The 8,171-nt window shown below is 44.6% G+C and overlaps 1 protein-coding gene across 1 annotated transcript in view; it reads right to left on the bottom strand.

Moving 5' to 3' along the window:
* PODXL (podocalyxin like) overlaps positions 1-8,171 on the bottom strand; it is a 26,647-nt gene that overhangs the window by 17,802 nt on the left and 674 nt on the right. The gene's annotated exons all lie outside the window — the stretch shown is intronic.

The raw sequence follows: 8,171 nt of genomic DNA, 5'->3' as shown, positions 1-8,171 counted from the left end.
GAGGGACCCCTGGGCTGGAGGGAAGAGTAGAAATACTTGTCTTGGAACTCCCTCTGTTTGAGTCTGGGCTCTCCTGTTGCCCCATCCCTGTCGGAATTCCCTTCCTTTCTCAAGAGCTGAGGTGGGAAAAAGGACGCTAGAGCCTTGGGGGGCAGTTGGAGCCACCTTAATGCCGGGGCGTATGACAGGAATGGTGGCCGCAGATCCTGAGGCAGTGGTCCCGGCGATGGCTGGCATCTTGCTGGAGGTCTGTTGACTTCCTTGTGTGGTACTCAATGGCGCTATAATTGGGAAAACAAGGTTAGAAGAAAAGATGAGTGGTACGTACCTTTACGAGAAAAGGCCGGTCTTTCTTGTCCTTAGTTTCCTCAGGCGGTTTGGTTTCACCCCCCACCTAGACTGCAAGCTGGAGTCAGCGGACTATGAGGAAGAAGCAGCAAACGGGAGGTCCATTCCTGTCACATCTCACACAGGCTGGGTCCGGCTGGAGGGGCCAGCCTCAGAACCAGATAAAAGAAGTCATGACAATGACCTCAGCAGCAATATCTAACATTAACTAAAGTGCTGACTTCGTGGAGGGACTGTCCTAAATGCTTGAAAGGTAATGTCTTTCTTTCTTTCTTCATATATATTTATTTATTTATTATTATTTTTTCTAATTTTATTGGGGAACAGCGTGTTTTTCCAGGACCCATCAGCTCCAAGTCAAGTAGTTTTCTTCAATCTAGTTGTGGAGGGCGCAGTTCCGTGGCCCATGTGGGAATCGAACCGGCAACCTTGGTGTTATGAGCCTGCGCTCTAACCACCTGATCTAACCAGTCACCCCCAGGTACTTTCTTATTTAATCTTCACAACAACCCTATGAGAAAGGTACCATAATTATCCCTGTTGTATAAACAAGGAAACTGAAGCTCACAGAGGCTGTACAATTTGCCCACGGTGACATGTTCACAAGTGGCAGAGCTGGGACTTGAATCCAGGTTTATGCAACTCAGAGCCCTTGCCTTGGCTGCAGGATGCTACCCTACCACTGTCTTCTGGTGTGGTGGTCTGTTAACTTGAGTATGCAGAGGTATTAAAAATGCAGATTCTCAGGTTCACACTCAGAAATTCTTAATTAAGTAGATCTGACATGAGTCATAATCTTGAGGTTCATGATATATCATTGAGTTTTGAAATTAATTTACTGGGTTAAAACCAGCACTTAAGAGAGGGGGTGGGGGGCTGGCCAAGTGGCTCAGTTGGTTAAGAGCTCGCTTGAGAGTGCGAGCTCTGAACAACAGCGGTTCAATTCCCAGTCCAAGCCGAGCTGCCGCTGAGCTACCAACAGGTGGGTAGGATGGCTCAGCTAAAAAGAAAAAGAAAAAGAAAAAAAGAGGGGGTGGGGATGGAATAGAAAACATCAGGGTGGGGCCCGGCCAAGTGGCACATTGGTTAAGAGCTGGCTTGGGATGCCAGAGGGCCCCGGTTCGGATCCCACATATGAGGGCCAGTGACACTGCCCTCNGGCTGCTCAGCTCGGGCTGGACTCGAACTGCTGTTGCTCAGAGCTCAAACTCTTGAGCGAGCTCTTAACCAACTGAGCCACTCGGCCGGCCCCAAACACCGTTCCCTTTTAAAACTCCAGTCTAAATGTATGCTTTTGTGAAGTTTACTTCGAAAATTCCAGCAAAATGGACACGCAAAAAAGAAAACACCTGCGGAAAATACAGGCGGCATTACAGTGTTGTAAACCCATTGTCCATCCTTTAGAAACCATGTTCTGTTCTAAATATTGTAGTTCTTAGCGGACATTTGCAAAACTAGGCACTGACCAGAAGAGGGCAGCAGTGAGCTGTCCATCACGGCACTCAGGGCTCAGCCGTTTACTGAGTAAAAACCCTTATCCCAGAGACTGGCAGTCTGAAGGCACACACTGCTACACTCACTTTCATGCAAATGTACTCACATACATGCTGACAACCCCACTCCAATACACACACACACCACCCCGAGTGGAAGAACAGCTGTTGGCAATGGCTTTCAAACGCTCAAGAGCTCTGTCTGATTCCTCAGGTTAGAGGAAGAATCTCTCCAGGCTATTCTCCCATTGAGGCCATGGACCAGGAACTAGAAAACCACACACCAGTAGAACAGGGAGGGTTAGGCAGACCAAGCCTCTCATTTTCNGTTAATTGTAAGAGCCAGTCCCATTCTTTATTTACCTTTCCCCTTAAGGTCCAGAAGAAATTTGTGGTTTGGGAGGGAGCTTGTAGAATGGGGGAGACTGGGAGTGACAAAGAGGTCTAACAAATTATGACAACTGAGAGTGGCTCTTGGTTGGCAGGGCAGGGAGGAGGGTGAATGACCTATTGAGGAAGAGAATGGAGTCTTAGGTCTAAGTTGTGACCAGCAGTAAACTGTGAGTCATTCTCTTCTTAGAACACTGTGCCTCCAGCATGGCCGAAGGGCCTGCCCGAGTTCCTGGTACTCCTACTCCTTTCTGTAGCCTTGGCACACTCTTCAAGTTAACCTCACAATACCCCTGGCCCAATTCTGATCCACCCTCAAGGGTGTTCACTGCCTTTCAGAAGTCCCACATTAAAAGGAAAATCATTATAATGGCAGTTGCATTCTGGAAGTATACTTTGTTGTTGGAACTCAGGCATCTGTGTGGTATTGATAAAAAGAATGTAGGACTGGAAGAGAGAAGACACAGATCCAAGGCTAAGCACTGCCATGTAAACAGCTGTGTAATCTCCAAGCGAATCCTTAATCCCTGGACCTAGTTTCCCTATTGGTAGAGTGGCGTTCCTTCCTAAATAAGATCTGCAAAAATGTTTTGTAAACTGTTAAGGTGCCAGGCAAGCAGAAGAGATTGTTGTAGAGCATCTACGAATGATTCACCCGACATACAGGTGGATGGTACCACCCGAGGAGATGAAGACAGTCCCGAGTCGTCTTTGATTCCTTTCCTGAACCACCTCCATCTTCACTCCGCCTCTCAGAAAGGGACAGGCAGAGAGGCTTTTTGTGACAAGTAAACAGATCCTTTTACGGGCAGGAACAGGGCCAGTACAGAACCTCTTTGTTAATTTTTTGTATTTTCATTTGTTTTGTCGCGGCGCCAGTGTTTTCATACCTGATCAGGATTCAGCGGCCCCCTTGGGATCGTTAGTGGTGAGTGACTCACAATTGTATCTGAAGCAGAAATAGAGGGAAGGAAGAGGTAAAACAGCGATAAAACAGTGTTGTGAGGGAAGGTCTTTTCGGTCAGGATCACTAGGGCAGCCTGAAATAGCCTGGAGAGCCGTCATCCCCTCCACGACCCCCCTCTTTCGCTTTCTTGCAGCTTCCCTTTCGCTCTCGGGACCCACCAGGCTCAGCAGGCGTAGCCAAGAGCAGAGGTCTCAGCACCCATGGGCGTGTCTCATGTCCTCAGGTGCCTCTGCGCTGTGCCACGTGTACAAGTGAAGGACGTAAGCCAATCAGAGCACAGCACCAGCTTACACAAAAAAGCACTTTAATGGACAGTATACAATTTTCCAAAATATATTTTTGTAAGAAAATGGCAATAATTAAGTATAGTCTTTACAAAGAAGTTTCTCAGTAAATTCCAGTGTACTTCAGACCCCTGTCCAGTAAGACACATGCTCCCCAGTCTCCTGGGCAAACTTGTAACATCTACTAATCATAGACAGGCCCACATCCAATGGTAATCCCCTCCTTTTCCTCAGCGTTGCATTTCCACCGAACCTGAGTGCATCAGTTAGTGACAGTGATGAAAGATGGGCCTTTGTTTTCCTCCTGCCCCTCTGCTGTCTGTCCCCTGTCATTCCCTTTGATCTGCTGGTAGCAGATCCATATGTAAAAGCTCACTCAAACTGTTTCCTTGACAGAAAAAGAATTGTTCATTTCAGTCTCAGGCCTAAGTAACTCAGAGGAAGTGTAGAAGGTGGGTAAGATTCTTCTTCTTGTCTTCATGCCCTGCCTAACCTTGCTGCAGGATAAGATCTGAGAAGGGAAGTCTGTCCTTTGTGTCATTCTGGGGTGCCTGCCCTTAATTAGCAGTCCTTAATTTCTTGATTCTCTGAGGCACACGACATGGGACAACCTTCCAAGCCAAGTTTTAATCCCATTTCTGTCACTAGCCATGTCATTTTGGCAGAGTCACTTTATCTTTCTGGGCTTCAGGTTTTTTCTTAAAAAAATAAAAATAGAAAAAGAAAGAAAGTTGGACGCGGTCTCTAAAACCCTCTCTCTGTGAAGACAATGTCCCTTTCCAACCAATGCATATTGACTGTGCCCCTTACTAATAATGGCTGGGACTTCGCTGGGGAGGGGATAAGGATCCTATTTAGAAATAAAAATGCCCGATACGTAAGACAAATACTTTGTCATCAGCCTATCTTATTTCATTTTTCATTAAAGAAAAATCAAACAAAAAAACTTGTCATTTCTAGTAAAATAGACATTTACATTCCTGTTCAGAGGAGAGAGAAAAAAAAAAACCATCTCTCTTAGCTAACGAATGTTTTTCCAAAGTATATTCACTGAAAGCCGTAAGTACAGGGTAGATTACTACGTGGCTGTTTTATTTACATTGTTGAAAAATATGTATATATATATATATNGGGGAGTCAGAAGTTAGACTCAGATTTTCGACTGCTCAGGAGGTCAGGGCCCCTAAACCCCCACGTGTTCAAGGGTCAGCTGTATATGTTTTTCTTCCCTGTCACCACTTTAAAACCTATGTACAGCTGAGTCTGCATCCTCAAACGAGTGTAGGAAAGCTGAGGTGAGGACCTACTTTCCGTGTCTTGGCCTTGGTAACCAACATTATTCCATCTTTCAAAATGGCCTATGTGTATATAAGCAGCTTGGGAAAGATGTTAGCTTTTTATTTTTAAGTCAACTCTTTTATAAATTAGAAGTACTCAATGGCCAGAAATTGAGATTCCCTTCAGATAGAGGTAGATCCTCAAAACCAAAGTTGGACTGGAAATTAGACTGAGAAGGATGATACAGCTCCACCCATAGCCAACAGAATCGCCTTCCTGGTAAAGCAGCTGACAGACGCTGTGGATAGCTCCTTCTCTGTTATAGCATCGCCGAGACTGGAAACATGCCATTACAGCCGCCAGCTCATCTGAAAGTTTGGAGAGTGTTTATCTTATGAGACTTTTAAATAATATTTATTGATTTTGGTGATTATAAAAATGTTTATTGTAGGCATTTAGGAAATAACTAATAGTAAAAAAGGAAAACCACTATTAACTCATTTTTCCTGACTTCTGTTACCCAATATGGTAAAGGCCAGAAAAGATATTTAAAAAAAAAATGAACACAACCATTCTCAGTCTTTAGCCGCACGTGTGGAGGACCGGGGTGTAAGCGTTGTCCCTACCCTTACTTACATTCCTTTAACCATTGCCTTTCCCGAGATAGGCAGTCTGGAAATAATTCGGTTGACGTGTACCTTGGAAGCCTGAATTATGGATGTAAGATGTTACCCAGAAGCTATAGGGAGCTGCCCCATTCAGGTCACTGGACGTTTCATCTCATTTGCATTTTAAGGCCTTCATACACCGTTACGGATGTTTCGAGCATATTCATGCCCACAAAGAGCTTTCTGTTTAGATGTATTTTTTTAATATGACCATAATTCAACCCACACCCCAAAAGGATGCTGCACTTTTCAGAGGCCAAAAGAAAAGCAGAGAAAACCAAAGCAAAGGAGACAAAATGGACATAAAGGTAAAGAGGGGAACACTTGTTTCAAGGACTCCTGATCATGCTTAAGCAAATGCCTCTCCAAAAAAATGTGCTTCTCTGCTCACCAGCTAAGATTCCCAAGTTTCCTATTTCGTGAGACTTCCTTTTCTTAGTGTGTGAAGGAGATAACTGCCACCTTTCAGGCTTCTACTCCTTTGTTCACCCTCTTCTGTGGCATCGTGGGGGTGAGGGCTGCATCCCGAGGTACCTAAGTCAGCAATGGAAATCATGAGGGAACTTGGGAACAGCTGGCACGAGCCGTAGTTGGAGCCTTTAAACAGAAGTGCTTTGGGGGACATCAGGTCTCTTCTCACGTGGTTGTTGTTCTAAGGCATTGTTGAGCTCTGTTGAGTGTATTCTGCCATGTTCCCCATTCCCATCATGATCCTCTCTGGTTTAGCCTACTGTTGCTCAGTCTGTATGGGCATCTTAGGGTTTTGTGGGTTGTTTTTCTAAGTACAAGTGGTTTTCTGATCCCGGATTTGATGAATGTGTTACCAACACTGCTTTGTGAATAAATAGTGATTGCTGAACAGTCGCAATTGTAGAACTATGTTGTATGTAATGTACATATGGAGAAAGAATGTATTTTGTTCATTTTCTTAATAAAAGTTATATATGGACACTCCAAGATGTCTCTTTTGTTTGCAAAAACTGCTTTTGAAGCCAACTTTTCAAATGTTTATGTACTTTGCAGTTGTTATATGTTTTCCTCAAAAAGGGGAGTTTTATTCAGGCTTCCAAACATGGAAAATGATACACACTGTAGAAGGGCCTTTGGGTGTTTTCCTTTGAGATGATGCTGAAATAATGAAGGTCTGGTGGATCTCACCAAGTTTCTGGGGTAAGTTTTCAGTTTTAAAGAACACTGGTAAATGACTTCAGAAAATGGTATTTTCTATCTACTGTGAATGACCAGCCCTAGTTTGTTTTGTAAATTTGGACTTGTTTCCCAGGTTTTCTTTAAGGGGGACGCACTTGAACAGGTTAGGAACTAGAAGAAAAAAACTGAACTGAAATAGAAAATTAATTGTACAAGCTAGTAAAAGAGAACCTGGAGGTGTTGCCGTTTGGAAGAATTCTGGATCCCTGTCCCCGGCGAAGAGGAAAGAAACTTTAAGGGCTGAACCTTGAAAAACAAAAATAAACTCAGAAATATGCGAAACAAAGATAATGGGTTGATAGGGTTGAGCCGTGTGAGCTCCCAGATAGACTCAATAGCAAGATCTCCTCGGCCCTTTTCGTCTGATTTGGTTTACGTTTTCTTGGCTTTGTGATCCTGCGCTCATGCAGAGTTAGCTATCAACTGATTTTATTCAAAATTGGGATTATGTTTTCTCGATTTACAGACCAAATAACCCATCTTACTGCATAGCTTCCACTTCTTGAGTGTGCTTTGACTGTGGCTCATAAGTAACATTTGTTTTCAACAGGAAAACACGATGTACAATGATAAGGAACTGGCCTTTCCTTGGGTACTCCTCCAGAGAATTAACTCCAAAGGATCGAAATGGGGGCTACCATCTCCTCTCCCTTGACACATTTGTCTTCTGGCAGGAAGACAGCCATGAGCAGAGGGCTTTGTGTTGGACACAGTTGAGATGCCAGCTGCTCCCACATCACGTGAGTGTGGAGAACTACAGGGGTTGAAAGTGCTACCTTAGGGCCGACCGAGTGGCTCAGTTGGTTAAGAACGCAAGCTCTGAGCAACAGGGTTGCCGGTTCGATTCCCACATGGGCCAGTGAGCTGTGCCTGAGCTGAGCTGCCAATAGGTGGCAGGATGGCTCAGCTGGTGAGAGCACGTGCTCCTAACAAGTTGCTGGTTCCACTCCCACATGGGATGGTGGCTGTGCCCACTTGCAACTAAGATTGAACACGGCACCTTGAGCTGAGCTGCCGACGGGTGGCTGGATGGCGACTGGACTTAGTGCTGAGCTAGCTGTGCCCTCCACAACTAAGATTGAAGGACAACAACTTGGCTGTTCCCCTTCCCCAATTCCCCAATAAAATCGTAAAAGAAAAAAAGAAAGTGCCACCTTAGGAGCTTCTAGTTAGTTACCCAAGGAGACAGGTGATCGAGCATCTCATAGGGAAATGGCTTGTGTGTCCATCCTCACATAGCCAATCACAGAGTCCATAGAAATTTGAAAAAATAACTTTTCCTGTAAATGAAGGCAATGTTTTTACCACTGACACTTCAGATTTCGAAGCTATGAGCGTGTGAACGACTGACTGATGGCTATTTTGAAGCTGCTATTAGTCCTGGTATAGGCTGAAATGCTGGTTGGTTACATTTCTTCTTTCCTTTAGCTCCACTTATTACACCACATTTTCCTTTGCCTTTTCATTGTCTTAGGGAAGGTGGGGCAGTAGAGGATGATGCTTGCAACTATCCTATCATTTTTACTCTGAAGCT

Source organism: Hipposideros armiger, unplaced genomic scaffold (assembly GCF_001890085.2).
Source record: "Hipposideros armiger isolate ML-2016 unplaced genomic scaffold, ASM189008v1 scaffold_97, whole genome shotgun sequence".
Classification (NCBI taxonomy): Eukaryota; Metazoa; Chordata; class Mammalia; order Chiroptera; family Hipposideridae; genus Hipposideros; species Hipposideros armiger.
This window is presented reverse-complemented; position numbering and strand designations above follow the sequence as displayed.